This window comes from Triticum urartu, chromosome 6 (assembly GCF_003073215.2).
Source record: "Triticum urartu cultivar G1812 chromosome 6, Tu2.1, whole genome shotgun sequence".
Classification (NCBI taxonomy): Eukaryota; Viridiplantae; Streptophyta; class Magnoliopsida; order Poales; family Poaceae; genus Triticum; species Triticum urartu.
This window is the reverse complement of record NC_053027.1, coordinates 157604044-157628877: the sequence shown is the minus strand read 5'-3', so window position 1 is coordinate 157628877 and position 24834 is coordinate 157604044.

Here is a 24834-nt window from a genome sequence, read left to right as displayed (position 1 = left end):
GCACTTTGTATCGTTCATACCACTAAGTACTACTACGTGTGGTCTCCAACCCAGAACTGGAAGAAGTGGAGACGCTCTACCATGCCGTTTTTTTACGCTGGGCTCTACCACGTTGTTCATGTCCCACTCCTTTCGCTGACGTGTGGGACATCCAGCACGTGCCGTGTTTGGCACCCTTCATCGTAAGAGTTGAAACGCTAGCATTCATCAGAAATAAATAATAATTATAAATCGGCAATGATACTATTTTTTGCAAACCAATCAGCAGTGATACTATACCATGCGGTTTCCTTGCTCCTCGATATCGGAAAGAATACTTCCGTTCGCCAACATGTGGGACGTCGACCATCCTGGTCCACTTGCCATGCACGCAGAACTCCAAGGGAGAGTCACCCAGGTCGTCGCGCCGCAGTAACAATGACTAATGAGCCGTCAAATCACAGGCCCACTTCCCACTTTGAAGTTGTTCGGACGAAGGAACCATCATGACTTCGTTGAATTCTACTTCTTGAAGAAAACTACTGTACCAGCACTACTGCTTGCTATAGTAGTTACTCCAACAGAGGCCTCCTTTCATTCATAGGATAGGAATATGAAAATCATAGGAAGTGAGATGACATGCATCTCAATTCCTATAGAGAAAGAGATGCCATTTGATGCTTAGGATAGGAGTTTTTTCATTTAGTCTAGGCTAATGTACTGGTAATTTGCTCTAAAAACTACAGTAGTAACTAGTAGTATTGGTACATGCTCGTACTCAGACACACACACACACTAACTGCTAGTACTACTACTTCTCACATGCTGGCCAGACACCGTCGTTCTCCTTCCCGGCTTTGTCGGCGACACCCCACCGTGCTTGGATCTCCGCCAACCTCTCCGCAGCAACGCGTGCGTCCTTTTCTTTCTTGTGGCGGCGGGCCTCTAATTTCTTGAGTGCTTTCTGACTTTTCCGCTCCCTCTGTGTGGCTTTGGCCGCCTCTTGCTCTACCGCCCATTCGGCCTTGGCATCTTCAAATTCCTCCCACATAGTTGTGAGGTCGCGAGTGGTGATGAACTCGGCACGGAGGGATGCCATCGCTTCCCTACCATTTTGTATGCAGTCATCGGCGATGAGGAACTCGGCGCGGCCGGATGCCGGCGTTGCCTTACCGGTTAGTGTGCGGCGCGGTGGCATGAACGACACTTGGTGAGAGCTCTGGGGTGGAGTGGTCGGACAACCGTATAGTGCATTGGTTTGTCAAGAGCTCAAGGACAAAAGACGAAGAAAATTTGGATTCCTCTTCAATCCTGGTCATTTATTACCGAGTAAAATGCATTGGCGGTCATCAAACTTGTCTTGATAGCTCACTTTCATCATTGTATATGAGATATGGTGATTATACAGTCACTAGCTCAGCGTATAGCTCCGTATTTGTCTGATTGACCAGTCAAACAGTCCGCATGCGCCTCATCAGCTCGTGTTCTTTATCTATCTACGCGGGCCTACCTGTCAATAGAGAAAGAAATACTGTAAAAACCAAAATTATGCGTATGTGGGGAATCAAACCACGGACTCGTCGCTGCAACACACCCTCGTCAGCCAAATGAAAATGAAATACTTCACTGACATGTGGGACCATAATTGAATAAACCATTGATAGCCGAAATCTAATCGCTCGGCGGGCGTCGGCTGAGAAGAGAGAAACGGGGGAGGGAGAAGAGATCGCCCACCTGCCACGCACGGACTCCAAGAAATATATGGTGATAATGTGAGGTGGGCCATTGTCAGGACCCCGATTCTAAGTCACACCGATCTAGCCTGTAACACCTCATATCACTTTGCGGCCTCACACACGGTATTCCCACGGGTGTCGCCTTACCATGGCCCGGGACCGTTTGTGCCTTTTGGCTCACGTATATGATAGTGTCGCTAGCATCCATATGACAGAGAACCCGGGCCGACATGACTAGTTGTGAACCCAAAGTGGCACTAACTTACGGGGACAGGCATACATGAATCAACATCGAGCATGTCGGTCAGCAGCGTGTGAATCCGGGCTGTAGCACTGGGCTAACAGGACTCCGGGAACATGGGCTGTAGCAGGCTAGGCAGGACTCCGGATGTTCTCGTGTGACATTTCCCCGAAGGGACAGACACAGGAATGAAGTGAATCACATGCCGGCCAGTCAAGTGTTCCGGAGCAGTAGTGCTGGGCTAGCAGGACTCCGGTGAACCGGGCTATAGCGGACTACCATGGCTCATGGAAGCACAAGACTACATTTCCCCATAAGAGAGGCTACCAAGGATAAACAACTAGGTTGTCGGATCCCACACATACCATGCATTTCAATCATACACACAATATGCTCGATATGTGTAAATACAACATGGCATCACAACATAACTCTACGACTGGAGTATTTATTCATTAGGCTCCGAGGAGCGAGATATTACAAACATGGGTCTCATGACCCAACATTCAGAGCATACAAGTCAAAGCACATGCGGAAGCTTAACTTGTCTGAGTACAGACAACTAAAAATGAACAAAGCTGAGGAGCCTGACTATCTACAAGACCCTCCCAAGGATACAAGATCGTAGCTGAGGTAACAAGCTAAACGCCAAAGTCCACGTGGAACTACTAGCGAGACTGACGTCTCTCTGCAAAACATAAAATAGGCAAACGTGAGTACAAATGTACCCAGCAAGACTTACATCAGAACTATCTACATATGCATCAGTATCAATAAAGGGGGTGGTGGAGTTTGACTGCAGCAAGCCAGCTTTGACGCGGTGGCTATCCTGAACTACGACTGCTGGTAACTCTTTTGAGGTGGCCCACACGAGTCCACATATTCACCATATCAATACACCACTATGGATCCGCTCCCGTCTCCCTACGAGAAGGCCATCCATAGCACTCACGCTTATCTTGCGAGTTTTAGAGTATCCACTTTCACTTGTCTATGAACTATGCAAGGGGTTCAAGTTTCCATATCTGAGGAATCCGGCTATTCGAATAGATAATGATAACCCTGCAGGGGTGTACTTCTTCACACACGCTCTCGCCACTTATCTCCCTGTACACGTCATGTACCTCGGAACCTTCAAGCGGAAGCCAGGCGAGGGAGTCGGCCATGACCTGACTAACCACACAAGTCTCTCGTCCAGGTTTATCGCCTATTCGGGTTCCATCCGCAAGGAGATCCGGCCGGGGTGTCGCTCACGGCCCCAAACGATGTGTGCAGGGTTCCCAAGCCCACCATCCGGGTGCCACTTGGTACACCGTGCCACTGTGCCTAGTCTGTCCCAAGCCCACCTGTACCGGGTGCCACTTGCTAGACTACTAACACTACCTACAAACACCAGAAACTAGTTGCAACTCCTGGACAGAGATCAAGTTGATTAATAAGTCGAGAGGGGCACTTAAGCATTCCAATGCATGGTAGTAACTGTTCATGGATCACAAACACAGAACTTAGTTCCTGAGAACGGCTGCAATGAGACAACCCACCATGTACTCCTACATGGCCTCTCACCGCTACCTTTACCAAATCGTGTTCACACACTTAGCTCTCAACAGTAGGACATGTTCACCACATTCCAATTCATCCCTGATGAATCAGACCTGACTCAACTCTAAGCAGTAGCAGGCATGACAAAAAAGCATGAATGAGTAGGCACATCAGGGCTCAACCAACTCCTACTCATGTTAGTGGGTTTCATCTATTTACTGTGGCAATGACAGGTCATGCAGAGGAAAGGGGTTCAACTACCGCAGCATGTAATAGTTGAATCGTTGTTGTCCTAATGCAGTAAAAGAGAGTAGGAGTGAGAGATTGGGATTATATCAGAATGAATAAGGGGGTTTTTCTTGCCTAGCACTTCTGAAGATAGTATAGCTCTTCATCGGTGTCATCGATCACGTCATCGGAAACATCGTCTACCGAGAGGGGACAAATACCGGCGAACAAAGAAGAAACACAATCAATGCCATGCAACAATATGACGCATGAATGTGACATGTCAATATGCTGTTGATTGGGCTAATGCAACTAGCAACAAGATAAATGGAGTTGGTTTGAACACTAGGTTCAAATTCAAACTCCATATGTGCTTTCTTAAATGCCATTTAATTGAATTATCCTAAACAAAGGACGTAAGTTGCTCTAACATGCATGCAAATGCCATAAACAGAATTTTTGGATTTTTCTGATCATTTTTCATATATAATTTATCTTATTTGGAGTTATAGATAATTTTCTATGACTTTTAGAAGTTTTGGGCATTTTCTAGAATTTTCAGATTTGTTTCTAAATAAGAAAATACCAGGAAATGTGTTTATGACGTCAGCACCGCGTCAGGCTTGCGTCGGCAAGTCAACACAGTCAAAACGGACAAGTGGGTCCCGCATGTCATAGACACACTGGTTAACAGGGGTTAATTAAACTAGACTATTTTAACCCGGGGTTTAATTAGGGTGTGGGGCCTAAATGTCAGTCGCACGGGGAGGGTTACTTAGCAGCTTAAACAGGGATTAGCCAGCGGCTAATCGCCGGTGTAAGCGGGGCACATCAGAGTTTCCCATCTGGCCAACTCCGGCGACGAGGGGTCGTGCGGCTGGGCTTGTTGGAACTGGCGCAATGAGGCGCGTAGCTTGGTGGCGTCGGTGGGAGCACTCGGGGGCGTCCGGGGAGAGCGAAGTGGCGATGGGGATCTCCGGCGTCCGGGGTTGAAGAAGACGACGGGGAGAGCACTCGGGAGCATCCGGCGGCACGTGGGTCGTCGGGAAGGCATAGGAGACGGTAGCGGATCTCTGGAACACGGTGGCGACGCTAGGCAGTGGCAGTGGCCGCGGCGACAGTTAGCGGCGGCGATGGCTGCGCTCAGCGCGTGCGAGGGAGAGAGGCAGAGGAGGGGAAAGGAACGAGGAGAGTGAGAGAAGGGTCGGGGGGTCGCGTGGCATCGTCCAGAGCCGTCCAGAGCGAGCAGGCATGCTGGAGGTGGCCGGGCGTGTGCCGGCGGGCGTCGGCCACGCGCGCTCCAGTCCTTCTGGCGTGAGCTGGAAGAAGACAAGGGAGAGAGATGGGCTGGGCCAACAGTGTTGGGCCAACACAGTGCAGGCCAGGTAAGTGGCTCAGGTAATCCTCTCTCCCCTTTTTTTCTATGTTTGAAGTTTTTTGTTTTGAGTTTGGTTTTCAAACCAAACCAATTATTTTATGCTTCTGAAAATTATTATGTGGACTTAGGAAACTAGTTCAGAGCCACATGCAAACTTTCAAAATTATTGGGCTTATATCTTTATAGTAAATATAAACCCAATTCAAATAGCTAGTGAATTAATTCAAAGGCCCAAGAATAATTATTTCTGTGATTCCAAAAATATTGGTTTGAGTTTTAGCTCTTGCCAATATTTTCAGAGATTACCAGGAACATTTTGTTGGGCTCATTTGAAAATATTTTAATGTTGATCATTTTTAAAAGATTTCTGAGGCTTGAGAATTCCCTTAATTCAATTTCCTTGAATTTAAGATGATGCATGGATGCATATGCAATGACAAGCAAAGGCCAAAGATAGGGTTGTGACAACTCACCCCCACTAAACAAGAATCTCGTCCCGAGATTCAAGACGTGAGGTAAAAAGACAGAGGGAACACAAAGCTAATAACACGATCTTCATGATCCAACTGCCCTTCTCGGAGATGTTGATCCGCTACATCATATTGATTATGACATCCTTTCCTTCGAGAACTTCATCCAACATGGCGACAAGAGAGCAAGACAACCTCACAAGAATGGATCATCGATCTTAATGAACACAAGATCAACTCACGAAATGAGACGTAGAAACATCCCTTGAGCTGAGACGCAAAACACACATCAGAGATGATGGATGAGAAACATATGACAAGGGTTCAAATTGATAGGCAACAATTCGACGCTTAAATAGATGGTGAGGGGGGTTTCAAAGTAGAGAGGAGTTAAGTTGCCCATGATACCATAACGGGACACCTCGGGGAAGGTGACTCGTAGAATTATTCCCTTAAGTGGCAAAAGAATTATTTTTGATACAGAGATCATTGAAACTCTCTATACCAGCCTAAAGAAAATCACAATTGATCATTTGAATGAATTCGAAAGAATGGCATACTCAGTTTGGAGAGGAAACTAGAGTTATAGGACAACTTGGCAATGGAAGGCACATTCCAATTGATACCGAGGATATAACACAATGACTGAGTGTGCTCTCAAGAACTTGAGCATTTCCGTATTCATCAAGGTTTTACCAACATCCGTGCCGAGGATCCTGGCAACAAATCATACTACCATGGTAAACGGTGATGGAGGATGCAGATGCAAAGGAGGACATCACTTTCTCATATTTTACCTTGACGACGCCAAGGAAACAAAATCTGGAGGATCGACTGAGAGACATTTAGCACTCCGCTTCTAATGTTCTCCTTGACGTTCTAGGTACCACGATCAATGCTTAAAAGCATCGTCAACATGGCCATCAAGTAAAGGTCAGACTTCGGGAGCACAAAAATCCATAAGGAACAACTTGTGGAATAAGTCATACCAAATCCTCATGGAGAAGATGGTCGAATTGCTCATTCAAGATACTACCGTAATAGATCTTCCGACTAGGTGTGTCGGCCAGAGCATCAACCTCGTCGGGACCTACGTCATAGATCTTGGAGATGTTCCAGCCATCATATCTGCCTGAGATTCAGATCTGACTGGTAACATGATTTTTTTTAGACAACATGTCTAGAAAAGAAAGGTTGCAACACAAGTCGATGAGATAACGTTGTGAGACTCTCGGGAGATGAACTACGATAGCAAGCTCCAACACATGAGCTGGTTCTGCTACGCACATGTGAGCATGTTGTCCAAGACAAGAATGACCACATAGTAGTCTTATAATAGAACACTATCGAGTTCTGGTAGGGAACCATCATCAAGGGTTTCGAAGTCTTTGCATAAGTCTTGCTCTTAAGAATAGACTTCTTCTCCTTGAACAACCAATCAGTGGCTTGGTGTGCTAGGGATACATATAGAATGAAGGTTGCAAGTCTCCAAACCACATAATACTTCGCACGTACGCATGACTGACTTGGGCTAGTTCCAGAGGAAGCAACATTGACTTTCTCGAATTCATGGCGGCAACTTGCATCAAATGCACATGTATTCGAGGAAGTCACTTCTTTCATCCAAACATATGCTCCATGGACGGGACATGAATATAATGCTTATAAAAGTTTCCAACATTGCTTAGATGTTCGACATGAATCATGGACAAGATAAGGATGTCGTCGATGGGCTCAACAACAATTCATCCAGGTTCCCATGAAGATGGAATTCCACGACTATGTGAACAAGGTGGTAGCATTAGTCAGACCAAAGGATGTAATGGTGTATGCCCGAGGAATCAACCTCGAGTAGGACAACATTACGAACATCGTTGGTTCTGATTTGATTTGAGGATAGCCCACACTCAAATCAAAGTTTGGACAAGACAATAGATCCAATAACTGATCACAAGGACCAATCGATGAAGATATCATCTTTCTTCAACACACACACACACACAAAAGATGTCCCTTAACACGAACTAAGCAAGACAAGCTTTTATCTTCCAAATCTCCAAGTTGTTGTTTGGCTTAACCAACTAGCTCAGGGGTATCCAACACAGATTCTTGGAGAAGGGGTGGTTACAAGAAACCAACTTGACCATGAGCTCAACATAACAGTCAGGGGACAACCTGGTGATACTTCCGAGAAGACAATTGGAAAATCATGAACCACTGATATGTTACTAAGCTCGAGAACAATCTTGCTTTTCAGGGCAAGAAGATATGATCAAGAAGAGCGAGGGATTGATACAATCCTAACTCGTTGACCGAAGAGTGCACCAGGAAAAATGGACTAGGTAACACGATCAATCTCAGGATGATGATTGAATAACCAGCACGCTAAGAATGAGATTGTTGTCCATTAACTACCAAGAAACGTGGTTGCTAGGAGTATTGATTTCACACATCACAATTCACTTGTCAGTATTCCGGTTACAATAACACGAAGACCGAGGAATGAACGATGATGGCGAGAAGTATCACTTCAACAAGAATTCATTAGGGTTGGTGCAATCCTCATGAGATTCCTGACATAAAGAGGGCAACACTCCAAGGTAGAGCAGAACAAAAGCTGGATTAGCATTTTGATCTGCGGAGTACAACTACTTTGACCCAATCCTAGGAATGGATGAGGTACTGGAGTTTGTTTCTCCTAGTCATTCTGAAATAGAACGGCTTGACGGACCACAAGAATAATAGGCATCGATGAACACAATTGCACACATACTCTTGACTATCAACTGATAGATGATGGTTGGAATACAACTGAAAATGGACAACCCAAGGAGCATATAACTTCCTGAGTTGTGGACGCATGGATTAGTATGTCGAACAAGTTCAACATATTTCTTCCGGATAACCCATGCAGAAGAACAAGGACTGGCAGATTCACAATTTGAATGGAGAACTCATCGAGAGCACTCCTGTTGTGATCTTTTGATCCAACAAACTTCTGCCATAAGTGGTTCATAGTATTTGGAAGAAGGAAATACCAAGGACCTCGAGGACTATCGCAAAGGTTACTAATATCCTAAAGGTATGAGCAACACTATCAACACGAGGTAAGTAGAGTGAAACTTGGATCAAGAACCCAGGAGTAGAATACCTACTACTAAATGGCGTCACGGGATGCTTTCGAGAATGGTGGCCAGAATCATCACACCGGGAACACAAAACATTGCTAGATTACTAGGTGACTCCCTAAGACACCTAGGGTCATAATAATAGCTCCAACATATATGTCGAGGCAATAGAGTACATCAACTCACCGATTGGTGTGGTCGAACTGGCCCAAAGGGACATCGGGAACAGAAAGAAGGGATTTGCAAATGCATCAGACTGTTTAGAAACCTGGGATGACTCGGACAGCATAACGGCTGTAAATGCTCAAAAAGATTTGAGACATCCTGCAAAAATGGTGGCATGACCGCTCAACATTACAATATCAAGGTTCTGAGGCCAGCTATGAACATACAAAAGTAGTAGAAACTGAACTGAGACTTGAAACCAACAATCCTATAAGTCTACGGATTAGTAACACGGCATCCTGATAGATAGATGAGAAGGCTTAGTTCTTAATCCCCGTAGAAAAGAAGAGGTTGGCTCAGATCAGAAGGCCATGATGTAGAAGGAGTAAAAAGAGCCTTACCTTCCTTCCCACAATCAATTCCCCTACATAACTAAAGCATTTCTAGACACGACTTCGACCAGTTTGGCTTGGTAATCCTACAGGCAGTCAGGCTCTGATACCAAAGTTGTCAGGATCCCGATTCTAAGTCACACCGATCTAGCCTGTAACACCTCGTATCACTTTGCGGCCTCACGCACGGTATTCCCACGGGTGTCGCCTTACCATGGCCCGGGACCGTTTGCGCCTTTTGGCTCACGTATATGATAGTGTCGCTAGCATCCATATGACAGAGAACCCGGGCCGACATGACTAGTCGTGAACCGAAAGTGGCACTAACTTACGGGGATAGGCATACATGAATCAACATCGAGCATGTCGGTCAGCAGCGTGTGAATCCGGGCTGTAGCACTAGGCTAACAGGACTCCGGGAACCCGAGCTGTAGCAGGCTAGGCAGGACTCTGGATGTCACCGCGTGACATTTCCCCGAAGGGACAGACACAGGAACGAAGTGAATCACATGTCGGCCAGTCAAGTGTTCCGGAGCAGTAGTGCTGGGCTAGCAGGACTCCGGTGAACCGGGCTGTAGCGGACTACTATGGCTCATGGAAGCACAAGACTACATTTCCCCATAAGAGAGGCTACCAAGGATAAGCAACTAGGTTGTCGGATCCCACACATACCAAGCATTTCAATCATACACACAATATGCTCGATATGTGTAAATACAACATGGCATCACAACATAACTCTACGACTCAAGTATTTATTCATTAGGCTCCGAGGAGCGAGATATTACAAACATGGGTCTCATGACCCAACATTCAGAGCATACAAGTCAAAGCACATGCAGAAGCTTAACTTGTGTAAGTACAGACAACTAAAAATGAAGAAAGCTGAGGAGCCTGACTATCTACAAGACCCTCCCAAGGGTACAAGATCGTAGCTGAGGTAACAAGCTAAACATCGAAGTCCACGTGGAACTACTAGCGAGACTAATGTCTCTCTGCAAAACATAAAATAGGCAAACGTGAGTACAAATGTACCCAACAAGACTTACATCAGAACTATCTACATATGCATCAGTATCAATAAAGGGGGTGGTGGAGTTTGACTGCAGCAAGCCAGCTTTGACGCGGTGGCTATCCTGAACTACGACTGCTGGTAACTCTTTTGAGGTGGCACACACGAGTCCACATATTCACCATATCAATACACCACTATGGATCCGCTCTCGTCTCCCTATGAGAAGGCCATCCATAGCACTCACGCTTATCTTGTGAGTTTTAGAGTATCCACTTTCACTTGTCTATGAACTATGCAAGGGGTCCAAGTTTCCATATCTGAGGAATCCGGCTATTCGAATAGATAATGATAACCCTGCAGGGGTGTACTTCTTCACACACGCTCTCGCCACTTATCTCCCTGTACACGTCATGTACCTCGGAACCTTCAAGCAGAAGCCGGGCGAGGGAGTCGGCCACGACCTGACTAACCACACAAGTCTCTCGTCTAGGTTTATCACCTATTCGGGTTCCATCCGCAAGGAGATCCGGCTGGGGTGTCGCTCACGGCCCCAAACGATGTGTGCAGAGTTCCCAAGCCCACCATCCGGGTGCCACTTGGTACACCGTGCCACTGTGCCTAGTCTGTCCCAAGCCCACCTGTACCGGGTGCCACTTGCTAGACTACTAACACTACCTACAAACACCAGAAACTAGTTGCAACTCCTGGACAGAGATCAAGTTGATTAATAAGTCGAGAGGGGCACTTAAGCATTCCAATGCATGGTAGTAACTGTTCATGGATCACAAACACAGAACTCAGTTCCTGAGAACGGCTGCAATGAGACAACCCACCATGTACTCCTACATAGCCTCTCACCGCTACCTTTACCAAATCATGTTCACACACTTCGCTCTCAACAGTAGGACATGTTCACCACATTCCAATTCATCCCTGATGAATCAGACCTGACTCAACTCTAAGCAGTAGCAGGCATGACAAACAAGCATGAATGAGTAGGCACATCAGGGCTCAAACAACTCCTACTCATGTTAGTGGGTTTCATCTATTTACTGTGGCAATGACAGGTCATGCAGAGGAAAGGGGTTCAACTACCGCAGCATCTAACAGTTGAATCGTTGTTGTCCTAATGCAGTAAAAGAGAGCAGGAGCGAGAGAGTGGGATTATATCGGAATGAACAAGGGGTTTTTGCTTGCCTAGCACTTCTGAAGATAGTATAGCTCTTCATCGGTGTCATCGATCACGTCGTTGGAAACATCGTCTACCGAGAGGGGACAAATACTGGCGAACAAAGAAGAAACACAATCAATGCCATGCAACAATATGACGCATGAATGTGACATGTCAATATGCTGTTGATTGGGCTAATGCAACTAGCAACAAGTTAAATGGAGTTGGTTTGAACACTAGGTTCAAATTCAAACTCCATATGTGCTTTCTTAAATGCCATTTAATTGAATTGTCCTAAACAAAGGACATAAGTTGCTCTAACATGCATGCAAATGCCATAAACAAATTCTTTGGATTTTTCTGATCATTTTTCATATATAATTTATCTTATTTGGAGTTATAGATAATTTTCCATGAATTTTAGAAGTTTTGGGCATTTTCTGGAATTTTCAGATTTGTTTCTAAATAAGAAAATACCAGGAAATGTGTTTATGATGTCAGCACCGCGCCAGGCTTGCGTCGGCAAGTCAACACAGTCAAAACGGACAAGTGGGTCCCGCATGTCATAGACACACTGGTTAACAGGGGTTAATTAAACTAGACTATTTTAACCCGGGGTTTAATTAGGGTGTGGGGCCTAAATGTTAGTCGCACGGGGAGGGTTACTTAGCAGCTTAAACAGGGATTAGCCGGCGGCTAATCGCCGGCGTAAGCGGGGCACGTCGGAGTTTCCCGTCCGGCCAACTCCGGCGATAAGGGGTCGTGCGGCTGGGCTTGTTGGAACTGGCGCAACGGGGCGCGTAGCTTGGTGGCGTCGGGCAGTCCTGGGGTGGCCAGGTGTGTCGTCGGCGTCGAGGTTTAGCAGCGGTGGAGCTCGGCCTCGAGCAGGTGCGGGGTTTCAGTGAGAGCTGGAGCAAACGGCGCGGTGCGTTAACTTCCCGAGGACGCGGTGAGAATGTTGATGGTGCTGGGGCGAGCGGGAGAGCGCAGGAGCATGGAGCTCATCGGCCATGGCGGCGCCCGAAGCTCGGAGCTCGTGGACGAGGGTGCTACGGCAAGGGAACGAGAAAAACAAAGGGGGGAGAACGGGCAGGAGCTCACGGTGAACTCGATGGCGTCGTCGGTGAGGTCGGGGAAGCACCGAAGAGAGCGGAGCGGCGATGGGGATCTCCGGCGTCCGGGGTTGAAGAAGACGACGGGGAGAGCACTCGGGGGCGTCCGGCGGCACGTGGGTCTTCGGGAAGGCATAGGAGACGGTGGAAGATCTCTGGAACACGGTGGCGATGCTAGGCAGTGGCCGCGGTGGCAGTGAGCGGTGGCGATGGCTGCGCTCAGCGCGTGCGAGGGAGAGAGGCAGAGGAGGGGAAAGGAGCGAGGAGAGTGAGAGAAGGGTCGGGGGGTCGCGTGGCATCGTCTAGAGCCGTCCAGAGCGAGCAGGCATGCTGGAGGTGGCCGGGCGTGTGCCGGCGGGCGTCGGCCACGCGCGCTCCAGTCCTTCTGGCGTGAGCTGGAAGAAGACAAGGGAGAGAGATGGGCTGGGCCAACAGTGTTGGGCCAACACAGTGCAGGCCAGGTAAGTGGCTCAGGTAATCCTCTCTCCCCTTTTTTCTATTTTGTTTGAAGTTTGTTTTGAGTTTGGTTTTCAAACCAAACCAATTATTTTATGCTTCTGAAAATTATTATGTGGACTTAGGAAACTAGTTCAGAGCCACATGCAAACTTTCAAAATTATTGGGCTTATATCTATTTATAGTAAATATAAACCCAATTCAAATAGCTAGTGAATTAATTCAAAGGCCCAAGAATAGTTATTTCTGTGATTCCAAAAATATTGGTTTGAGTTTTAGCTCTTGCCAATATTTTCAGAGATTAGCAGGAACATTTTGTTGGGCTCATTTGAAAATATTTCAATGTTGATCATTTTTAAAAGATTTCTGAGGCTTGAGAATTCCCTCAATTCAATTGCCTTGAATTTAAGATGATGCATGGATGCATATGCAATGACAAGCAAAGGCCAAAGCTAGGGCTGTGACAGCCATGCTGGAGTCCGGACCGCTTCCGGAGCCCGCTCTCACCGCCCTGGCCCCTCTATACGCCAGCTGCCCGCCGCATGCATGCATAGCAAGTACTTCCTCCGTTCCTAAATATTTGTCTTTCTAGAGATTTCAACAAGTGACTACATACGGAGCAAAATGAGTGAATCTACACTTTAAAATATGTCTATATACATCCGTATGTGGTAGTTTATTTGAAATCCCTAAAAAGACAAATAATTAGGAACGGAGTTTGTCCAACTTCCTTTGAGGAGTTTGTCCGCCAACGTCCTCAACTCTTTGGCCAGTGCTTGTTTCTTGGAGTTCTTCGTCTCCAGGGGTTGGCCCGCCAACATGGTCAACTCGTTGGTCGGTGCTCGCTTCCTGGAGATCGCTGTCTCCAGTGGGTTGTCCGCCGGCAACTCTTTGCCTAGTGCTCCAGGTTCCATCAATGAACTGACAAACAAAAAGCAATCGAAAGGAAACCACAATCACAATGAAAACGGGAAAAGAATAGGATGTGAGAATCGGTCGGTGCTTCGCAAAAAGAAGATTCTTGGAATGAAAATATAGTAGCATAACTGATTCGCCCACCTTTCCTTCGTCGGTACAGAAGAAAATGGCAGAAGTGAGTAGCCTGGAGTGAGATTTTCTTCAAGAAAGGGAAGAAAGGGCTTGAACGAGCGTTCCAGTGAAATGATGGTTGCTTCGTCCAATCCAACTTGGAGACCACCTTACCACTGCTGGTAAAGGTGTGCGTTTTGTGATATGAGGGGTCATGACAGCCACACCGGGGTGACAGGTGGGTCTCGACTATAGCACCTCGCTATGATTTGGTGGACGGCACGTGGGCCCGAATGCTTTGAAATGTCCCGCATGTAGATAGAGCGGCTAGTCATATATGAGTGCTCAATATTGTGCACCGCGACCAAGGCGGAGAGGAAAACGAGAGTACTACGTAATTAATGCATGAGTTTAATTAGGGTAGTTTTGTAAAGCACGCGATACATTCCTCCAATCGCAAAATGCCTTGGTTCATGAGATTTGAGCCCTATAAACCGGAAGGGAGGGAGTACTGCACACGGTGTAGTCTAGTCACTTGTTGAAATCTCTAGAAAGGCAAATACTCCTTTCCGGTTTACAGGGCTATACTACTCCCTCCGTCTAGGTGTGTAAGTCATCTTACGAAAACCAAATAGTCCCAAAACACTTAGGTGCGGTGCATTAACTTCTACCCTGTTTCTTGTTTCTTGACATATCAACCAATAAGAGATGAGAGGTGTGCATGCTTTAATGACTTGCAATGGCTAGTTCATTGTATGCAATGCTATTAATTAGCAAATAAACATTGGTGACCCCAAGAGGAAACGGTGCTAAGCGCGTGGACCTATGCAGAATGAGTATCAACCAATGGATAATGGAGTTTAATTGTTAAACAATAGCAACTTTGTCTCATGCAAGAGCCTGGCTAGTACTCCAAGGAACCGCACCACGCGAGCGTTCGCAACTGCCACGTTCGGGTTGCGCTTGGCTCTTCGCCTCTTCGAGAAGACGAACAATGATGTTACTCCTACTTCTACAGTATCGAATCCATTGCTGCATGTCCGTCCACCTCGTGTAGGAGGGATAGCATGTAGCGAAAGCTTCTACTTACTGCTCCTGCCTTTGTGTCTATGACAGGTGGGCCCAACAGGTGGTTGGCCCTCCTGTCTTGCAGTCAAAGGCAGGTGCAGTTAAGGCACCAGAGCTCAGTCCGCGAGGGAGAGGGTGTTGTAGTAATCAAATATCTCGGTCTTGTACGAGTTGACACGACACATCAAAGCACTGCACTCGATATAAGTCTTTTTACACATTTCAAATGGGCTACTTCGTATGTAGGAGTAGACATATTCTGCTTCGTATGTAGTCACTTGTTGCAATCTCTAAAAAGACTTATATTTGGAAACGGAGGGAGTACAACGCATGCATGCATGCAGTGACTTTCCTTTTGATACTTGCATGTGTTGATTTGATGCACCTTGCCAAATTTTGACTATAAATTTAACTAACCAAATTTTCATGCATGTCACAAAAAATTACGGGGCTGTTTGGATTGTGACTATGTTTGTCTTATGTTGCCACATTATTTTTCCCACACTTGCCACACTTGCCTAACCTGAGTTGCTCAAATTGTTAGACACACTTTCGCTTGCCTAAGGGAATCTTGCCACAATTTTTGTGTCTATGACATGTGGGGTTCACTGCTAATAAAAAAAATTCTTATCTTAGGTGTGGCTAATAAAAAAGACTTATATTTAGGAACTGAGGGAGTAGAAAATATAAACAATAACGCATGTTGGGGAAACCCACGTTTCCGCTAATTTTAGCCGTGGGCTTGTTCACAATTTTTACAAGGGGTGGTTGTTCATTTAATGGAGGGACTTGTAGTACCAGACTTGAACGATACAAAGTGCGACCTGGCACACCGTAATACCACTTGGAACAAGCGGGTACTATCTCAAAAAACAATCAACAACTAAAAAACGCGACCTGGCATGTAGTAGTACACAATTTTAAACGATTGTTTTGATGGAGTGAAAAAGGAAAACTACCCCACTACGTATATATAGGTCGGAGCCTCCGCGCTTGCTTGCTGGGGTTGCTCTATTCACACACTCTCATACTCTCCAGATCTAAACAAGATAGGGGTAGTAACAATGTCTTTCTCCCTTCAAAAAACACTAGCTTTCTATCCTCACCGCTGGTTACAGATCCGGACGTATCCCCCTCCGCCGGTGAAGGGGAGGAGGGGCAGCATTTAGGCCGTCGTCGACAGCGAAGGAGGAGAACCACTGCCGGTCGCACCGTTATCTCTGGCCGAGCACCGGCGCGGGAGGTCCTCCGATCCCTTCGTCGTTGCCTGTGGGAGGATCCGGCCTCCCGCCACCCACCTATCCACATCCCGGCGACCTTCAGGTATATCTTCATTCGAAACTGCCTTAGCTCTACTTCCCCAGCTCGCTACTGTAAGTGCATCTAGTGCCCTTTAGTGATTTTGGTGTATTGAAGACTTATAGGTTAAGGGACTAATGAGTTTGTGAGCATACACAGGTCTATAAGTCTATGAAGAGTTTGATATTTACAGAGAAAGTCGACCCCTAAAAATGAAGTTCTTCGACTGAAGACTTTGAATCTCTGAAGACTTTCTGAAGACTTTGAAAGTGAAGAAATTGGTGTGACCTTTAAGACTTGGTATTCATTTGAGGAATATGAAGTGTGAAGACTTTTTGTTTTCGTAGTTTCTTCTGGTCACTGAAGAATTTGTTCTGACTGAGGAGTTAGGAATTCGCCAGTGCGGATTGCCTACACAATGAGGAACATGATAGCCCTGAGGATTTTGCTACTCAAAATTCCAACCGTTGTTGTGCTATGCGCTAGCTGTCCCAAAATATCTATCCACCTAACGGTCATATCATTGAAGGGCATTTATGTCTTATCATGTCGGGCTGCTCCCTAGGCAATAAATAGCCGCCCCCTACAACCACTAGCTGGTTGGCTGCTCTGAGAGACACCGACACTTGTCATTTGAGAGCAACCCATCCTCCGAGGACTTTGAGCGAAAATCATCAAGTGAGGAAAAACCCAAACCCAAACACCTACAAACCCCAAGTGATTGAGTATCACTGAAGAGATTGATCCTGCGTGGATCCGACGCTTGTTACCTTTGAAGACTGTGCTTCTTCCAGACGGTTAGGCGTCATGGTCTAGAGCATCCAAGAGGAATTGTGGATCACCAAGTGACCGAGTTTGTGAAGGTTCGGAAGTCACCTGAAGATTTACGACGAGTGATTGGACGAGGTCTGTGTGACCTTAGTTCAAGGAGAATACGGTGAGGACTTGGTGTCCTGAGCTGCGTGTTCAGGACTGGGTGTCCGGGACTGTGTGTCCTCGAGTTTAAATACTCAGCCGCTCCAACCAGATGTACAACTGAGAAAGTAGTTGGAACTGGTTGTCGGTGGGAACGACACCTATGGGATCACAAGAATCCCTACTACGGTTGCGGGGCGCGGGGTCGTGAGAAGAGCGGATCAAATAGATAGCACACGGTTCATTTATCCAGGTTCGGGCCGCGGGGATGCGTAAAACCCTACTCCTGCTTTGGTGGATTGTATATCTGTGTTCTTGAGCTAGCTATGGGGCGTGAGGAGCTCCAAAAAGCCGAATCCTCCTCCTGGTCGCCTCGGGCCTCCTTTTATAGGAAAGGGGGTGCCACAGTAGCACACAGGAGGTGGAAAGGGAACAGTGATGTGAGGTTATCCCTCGCATTACATGACAAGGCGCATTTAATGCGTCTTGCCCAGGTGTCCTTGCTTTATCGGGGACGGGGGAGAGCCCTGTCTCGTCTGTCGCCGCTCCCTCTCGCGTCGACACGCGCCCTGGCCAGCAGCGCCCGTGGTGCCATGTAGGCAGGCAGGCTGCTGAGGTGGCGCAGTGGTGGGTCTCCACGAAGATCTGCATGCCGCCACGCAGGTGCCTGCCCAGCTGGTTGGGTCGGCAGCTGCATGCGAACGGCGGTGGAGGTTTGACTGGCGTGGGCCTAATGGTGGCCCAACGGGTATTCTTGGCAAGGGCCTTGCCGGGGCCCCGGCAAGGGTCTTGTCGTGGCGCCTGCTGTCGTCCCCGGCAAGGCTCTTGCCGGGGGCCTTGTGGTCCTCCTTGGCTGGGATCCCTCCAAGGATCATCATCTTCTGAAGGGTGTATCTGATCTCGAATGTCTTCACAAATATCTGCATGCCACCACGGGGATGTCTCCCGAATCCTTGCCCCATGGGGGCAGTGGACTCAAGGGTGACTCACTCTGTAGGTGTGGGGCGAGCTGCCACGGCAAGGGTCTTACCGGGTTTGCTAAAACCGCCTCCCAGCAAGGATCTTGCCAGGGGGTCCGCTTTGTCCCCTTTGCTCTTTTTGGTCTTGGTCTTGGCGTCGTTCTGCTTCTCCTGACCTCCCTTTCCTTGCTCAGTGTGGTGGTGCCCGTGGCTTAGACTGCCCGTGCACAATTATAGGGGTACAAAAAGCGTACCCCTCTTTTTGTACACTGACAGGAGCCCCCGGGCCTGGGCCACATGTAAGCGCAATCGCGTCGTTGGGCTAGACCCAAAAACGGTGCGCGGGCAGGCGGGGCGGTTTTTACCGCGGTAAGTCTCTTCGCGCGTTGTGCTTCCCATGCTTCCCGCGCGTGGCGCGGCGTGGGGAGGCGTGTGTGACGTGGCCGGCATGCGTGGGGTCGCTTCCCGCGGGCATGCGTCACATCACAGTTAATGTGAAAGGAGGCGGCCCACGTTTTCCCCCATAAGAAGGAATAACCGTGGGCGCGCTGCTCACTTCCTCCTCTTCCCTTGTGCCTTTTCCGATCTCAGAGCCGCCGTTCCCTTTCTTCCTTCCTTCCTAAGCTTTCGATGTCGCCCGCCGCCATTGCTTTTCCATCCCCCTTCCTCAGCCCTCTGAACTTCTTGGTCACCATGGCTCCCAAATTCGCCAAGGGCAAGGGGGTGGCTAAGGGCGCCGGGACGGTGGAGCCGCCGGAGAGCGCGCTATCGGGGGACCGAACGAAGTCCGCCTTCTTCTTCCCCTCGACGGTTGATGTTCAAGAGCTCCGGGCCTCCTTCAAGCCCCTATGGGGAGTGAAGACGGGGGGAGAGGATTCGGGACACCCGGCGACGCGCATCATTCCTGCTGCTTGCGCTGATCCTGCCTCAAATCGGTACCCCTTCTTCATTGATTACTTTTCTTGCGGGTTATGCCCTCCTTTCTCCGATTTCTTCTGCGATGTTATGCGCACCTTCGGCTTTCGCTCTTGGATTTTACTCCGAATGCGGTGGCGTGCATGGCTTTCTTCGCGCATCTTTGCGAAGGCTTTGCCGGGGTGCAGCCCAACACGGCGCTCTTTCGCCATTACTTCTTCCCTCGAATCCAGCCGGGAGGAGCCGTCTCCGGTTGCGCCACCTGGATCCCAAGATCCAAGGGGGCGTACCCGGACGGTGCCGTGAAGGAGAGGTGGGAAGAATGGCGTGGCCGGTGGTGCTGGATTGAAGATGAAAACCCGCCGGAATTCTGCAAGGTCCGCCGAGTGCCGCCGGTCCGCGGCAGCGATTGGAGCGATGTCGACGCCGCCGATGGGAGGCTCACCGTCGCCACCACCAGGATTCTCCGGCTCACCCAGGCCAGACTCACCCTTGAGATGATCGGGGCGGACTTCATTCGCCGCCGGATCGCCCCGTTGCATAGCAAGGGGAGGCCAGCTTGGCTCTTTACGAACTCGGCTAAAATTATGCGACTCCGCCCCGGCCTCGATCACAACTTCACAGTGCTGGTGCACGCCCACTTCTGCCAGCGGCTTTTCCAGCTTGATGTGTGTCGTGATGGCGAGGTCGAGCGGACCTGCAAGGCCGCGAGGGCTGCCGCAAAGGTTGGCAAGGCCCTCTAAGGCCATTTTTCAAGCTGCCAGCGGGGGTGGTCCCGTTGTGCAACAATTCACGTCGGTCCGAGATCATCGCCATGATGCCGGACTGTAATGCACACGGCCCTGTCCCGAGCTGGAAGGAGCCGAAGAACGAGGATGTGCAGAAATTCTTCGACACCCTGATCGAGGTGTGCGTCAATGCCGATGCCGACAGTGGCTTATCATGGACACCACCCAGGAAGAGCTGGACTACATCGCCACTAGGGCGAGGGAGGCACAGCTTGCCATGGAGGCCGGCAGCGCCGGGGCGTGGAGGACATGGCCGCAATGGCGGCGGAGGAAGAGGAGCTCTCCCGGTGGGCGGCGGCCTCCGGGGAGGTCAGTAGCGCCAACACTGGATCTCCGCTCGTCAAAGACGCGGCTGACGAGTCATCGGGGGAGGAGGAGGACGCGGCGGCGGGCTCGGCGCCAACCAGGGGAAGAGGGCGAGTCCCGCGGCGGGCTGGCTCCGGTGAGCCGGTCCGGCCCGGCAGGGCTGCGCGCCTCAATTGACCCTGGAGGGGTCTGGGCGCCACACGAGGGTCACGGCAGCCAAGAGGCTGACGAAGGCCGCTGAGAAGAAGAAGACAACAGCCCCTTCCTCATCCGGGCACACACAAACCCCGCCGCCTCCTTCGCCTCCTCCGGCAGGCGTCGAGTCAGATGATGATGCGGAGCTCCCTTTTGATCTCGGGCCTCTCAGCCCGGAGAGGAAAAGGAAACTGGTGGAAGAGGAGGAGACGGATGACGAGTAAGTTCTCCGTTCCATACTGTCATTTCCATTTCCTTGAATTGGGTCGCTTGTCTTGATCCATTTTTGCTTCCGTAGGGAGACAGAGACGTTGGCCCAGAGGGTGAAGAGGGCGAGGACCTCGGCGAGCAGCCAGCCCCCGACTGGGGCTTCAAAGACACCACCGGTGGTGCTAAGCAGCCCGGACAGCAGCCCCCGGCGCAGCCCCCAGCGTAAGTTCATCACCCTCTTCTTACTCGACATGTGGTAGGTGCTCGATGCCATAATGCTAACCTTGCCAGTGTCGGTGTCAAAACCGGTGGATCTCGGATAGGGGGTCCCGAACTGTGCGTCTAGGCCGGATGGTAATAGGAGACAGGGGACACTTTGTTTTACCCAGGTTCGGGCCCTCTCGATGGAGGTAAAACCCTACTCCTGCTTGATTAATATTGATGATATGGGTAGTACAAGAGTAGATCTACCACGAGATCAAGGAGGCTAAACCCTAGAAGCTAGCCTATGGTATGATTGTTGTGTATGGAGTTGATCCCCCCTACGGACTACAACCCTCTGGTTTATATAGACACCGGATAGGGTTAGGGTTACACAGAGTCGGTTTACAATAGTAGGAGATCCTGAATATCCGCATCGCCAAGCTTGCCTTCCACGCCAAGGAAAGTCCCTTCCGGACACAGGACGAAGTCTTCAATCTTGTATCTTCATAGTCCAAGAGTCCAGCCGAAGGTATAGTCCGGCTATCCGGACACCCCCTAATCCAGGACTCCCTCAGTAGCCCCCGAACCAGGCTTCAATGACGACGAGTCCGGCATGCAAATTGTTCGGCATTGCAAGGCGGGTTCTTCTCCAAATCTTGTGCACCTGTAGGAATAATGTCTGATTCTTGTAATGTAGTGCTCCTCGGCTTCCATGCCCAAATATGGCCGTTTTCCATGTGTAAAGCAAATGCGAAAAGCCGGGGCATTTTTACATTCACCCCCCTAGCCATATAAACGAGCCTCCTATTTAACGGGATGGGGATTTAGATCCAAACCACACCTTCTCCTTTCCGCGAGTGATCATCAGAGCGCATCCAGCAAAGGTCTATTCCAACATGACCAGCCGTCGCAGCTCCTCCCCTCGCCCCTCCGGTCCCAAACCCGGGGACTGTGAGAGTTGCACCATCCCGCATAGCAAATTAGCGTCTCTTCAGGCCCAGGGATTCCTCCCTCAGGCATGCATGGTCCCGGTCCGAGCCGGTCTCGCTACCTATAATGGCGGAAGACAAGCGGAGAGCACCCCCAATCCTTCTAAAGGAGAGCGGGTGTGCCTCGTCCCCTATCTATTAAGGGGACTGGGATTTCCAATTCACCCATTTCTCCGCGGGCTTCTGGAGTTTTACGGCCTCCAACTGCACAATCTCACGCCCTCCTCCGTATTGCATATTGCGGGTTTCGTCGCCCTTTGCGAGCTATTTTTAGGCGTCGAGGCTCATTTCGCACTATGGAAGAGGTTATTCTGTCTGGTGCCCCGTTCTCAAAAGGGGTCCATATATCAAGTGGGCGGAGCCGAAGTATGGCGCATCGCCGGGACCGGATACCTATCCGGAACCCCAAAGGAAGCGTCCGAGGACTGGCCTTCCGAATGATTTACATAGATGACGTCCCACTACCGGACCCTATCTGGGTCGATCTCCCCGAGTTCAACAATGCTCCATTGAAGAAACGCTTGAGCTGGCGTGCGCGGAGCTCTCAGAGAGAAAGCGACAGAGACGTCATCTACCTGATGGGCTGGATAAGACTGTTGGCTCATTCCGGACTAACCATGATTGGAGTCATGGCTGCATGCATTATGTGGGGGGTGCAGCCGCTTCAATACAGAGGCCACCCAATGTGGGAATTCAATGGGGAGGATGACGCCACCCGTTACGGTCGTAAAGGGCCGGACTCAGCTGCCGCTCTGGAAAAGATCTTATCCTCTTTGTACAAGGGAGAAAAGGAGGAATTCCTCCGCGTCAACCCGCAGGCTGGATTCAGCATGTACGATCCTCCAAGTTGGGTAAGTGAACAATTGCGCTTGTCCGTTTGTTTCATACTCCCGTGGTTAGATAGGTAGTCTAACGATTTTAATGCAGGAACTGCGACAGGAGGTAAAGAATATAAGCAGCCGCCCTCCACAGCCCGAGGACCCAGAACTGTCCCTTGATCCGGACTCCGAAGAGGATCCGGACATATCGGTAGAGCTTATCGACGGGGTGTTCTATCAGCTAAGCAAGGACAATACCTTGGTAGCCATCACGGCTGATTACCCAGGGTTAATCCCGGCCTCCCAGGTGACGGAAACCGGAGTCTCATTCCCTTGAAAGGGATTCCGCTCTCACGTATTTCGGTGTCTCTGACGACAACCGTGTTTTGCAGGGGAGATTCCCGAGGCAGGAGGCCGAACTTACTGCGGCTAGCCAACGAGGGGCCGCAGGGCCCCATAGGGCAAAAAGGAATGAAGTCCGGACTGAAATGTCGGTGCAAAGGTATAGTGCACCTTCTGTTTCCCTGGAGTTATTTTGTCAGGGCATATTAACGTTCGTGCTATCTTTAGGACGAAGAGACCTCGCCGGACTACATCCGAAGAGGTTGCCAATCGCGCCTCCACCAGCCAGGCTCCAACGTCTGGCCAGGAAGCGGAGGCGAGTACAAGGCGCGCACCGGACGTTCCTCCGACAGAGGATGCGGACAGGCGGTCCGCCACAAATTTAGAAGTGGAGAGTGCCATGAACCACAGGCGTCGCCGGACAATTCTACGCGACGCTTGTTTCTCCCAAGAGGCTTTAGATGCCTTTAATTCGGGAGATGCGTACCTCCGTGCCGCTCAAAATGGTTTAGCCAGAGCCACGGAGCAGTATGTGAAAGACATACGGGTAAGAAAATTTTGGTTAAATATATATATATATATATATATATATGCCAGTAGCCCCCGAGACTTGAAACAGTTAGAGCAACTGATTTAAGGATCATTTAATATGCAGGTTCTTACAAAGAAGAACACTGTACTGTCCCAGGAGCTGGAAAAGTGCAAGGCCCAACTAGAGGCCGCACTAGCCGCAGCGGGAGAGCCCAAAGAGACCCCCTCAGGTAAAATATACTTTGAAGGATTAGTATTGTGCGGTGTGGGTGCAAATCTGATAAATCAAATTGCAGATGGCGCCGGATTCGATCCGGATAAGAAACAACTCTTACGCCAGCTAAAGGCCGGTGAGAGTATGTTGACAAGGGTGAGGCGAGAGAAGAATGATCTTCAGGATGCCAACACCAGGTTGGACATCGAACTAAAAGATGTTCGTGGCCAGCTGTTGGACTCCACAAAGGAGAATCAGCGGCTTCGACGCGGCATTTTTAGTAAGTGCTTGAACGAACTTTGGAAAAAAAGAGTTCGGCGAGGAAGTCGACTAACAGAGTAATGTCTGTAGGTATGCTCATAGGTCGTCCTGCAGAGGAGATGCCCGGTTCTACGGGTGACCTTCTTCCCGAACTCATGCAACTGCACAAGCGAATTCGGCAAGCGATGCGAGGTGTTACCCAAGCCTTGTGGCCTGCCCACTCCGTGCCCGAGGGCCTTGGAGAGCTTGTGGAGAAGCTGAAGGGAGCTCGGCGGCGCGTTCAGCTGTGGAAGATATCGGCCTGCCGACAAGGCGCTAGGGAAGCCTGGGCCATGGTGAAGACCCGTTTTACGAAGTCTGACCCGAACCACATGGCCGAGGTCAGACCAGTGGGGCCTGACGGGAAGGAGATCCCTGTGAGCTTAGTATACGGCCAAGTAGAGTTGGCCGCAAAGTATTCCCAGCAGGACTGTAAATTAGACAGCCTGTTAGATGGTATAGAAGAGGAATACAATCAGTCAGAATGACTATGTAAGTTTGAATTGACATGTGTAATGCCTTCTAGCCGGATTGTAGATCGTTTGTCGTTGCCGACCTTTCCGCTTCAACCTCGGGACCTGACGGTCCGGAGCGTGTCCGAATACCATAGCGGTTATAGAAGAACCGTGGTATGCGTGGAGACCAGGCGTAGGGGTCATTAGTGCTTTATCAGACAAGTGCCCAACTAGTTATGTTATATTACATGGTTAGTAAGAAACATCTTCCAGAGAGAATATTT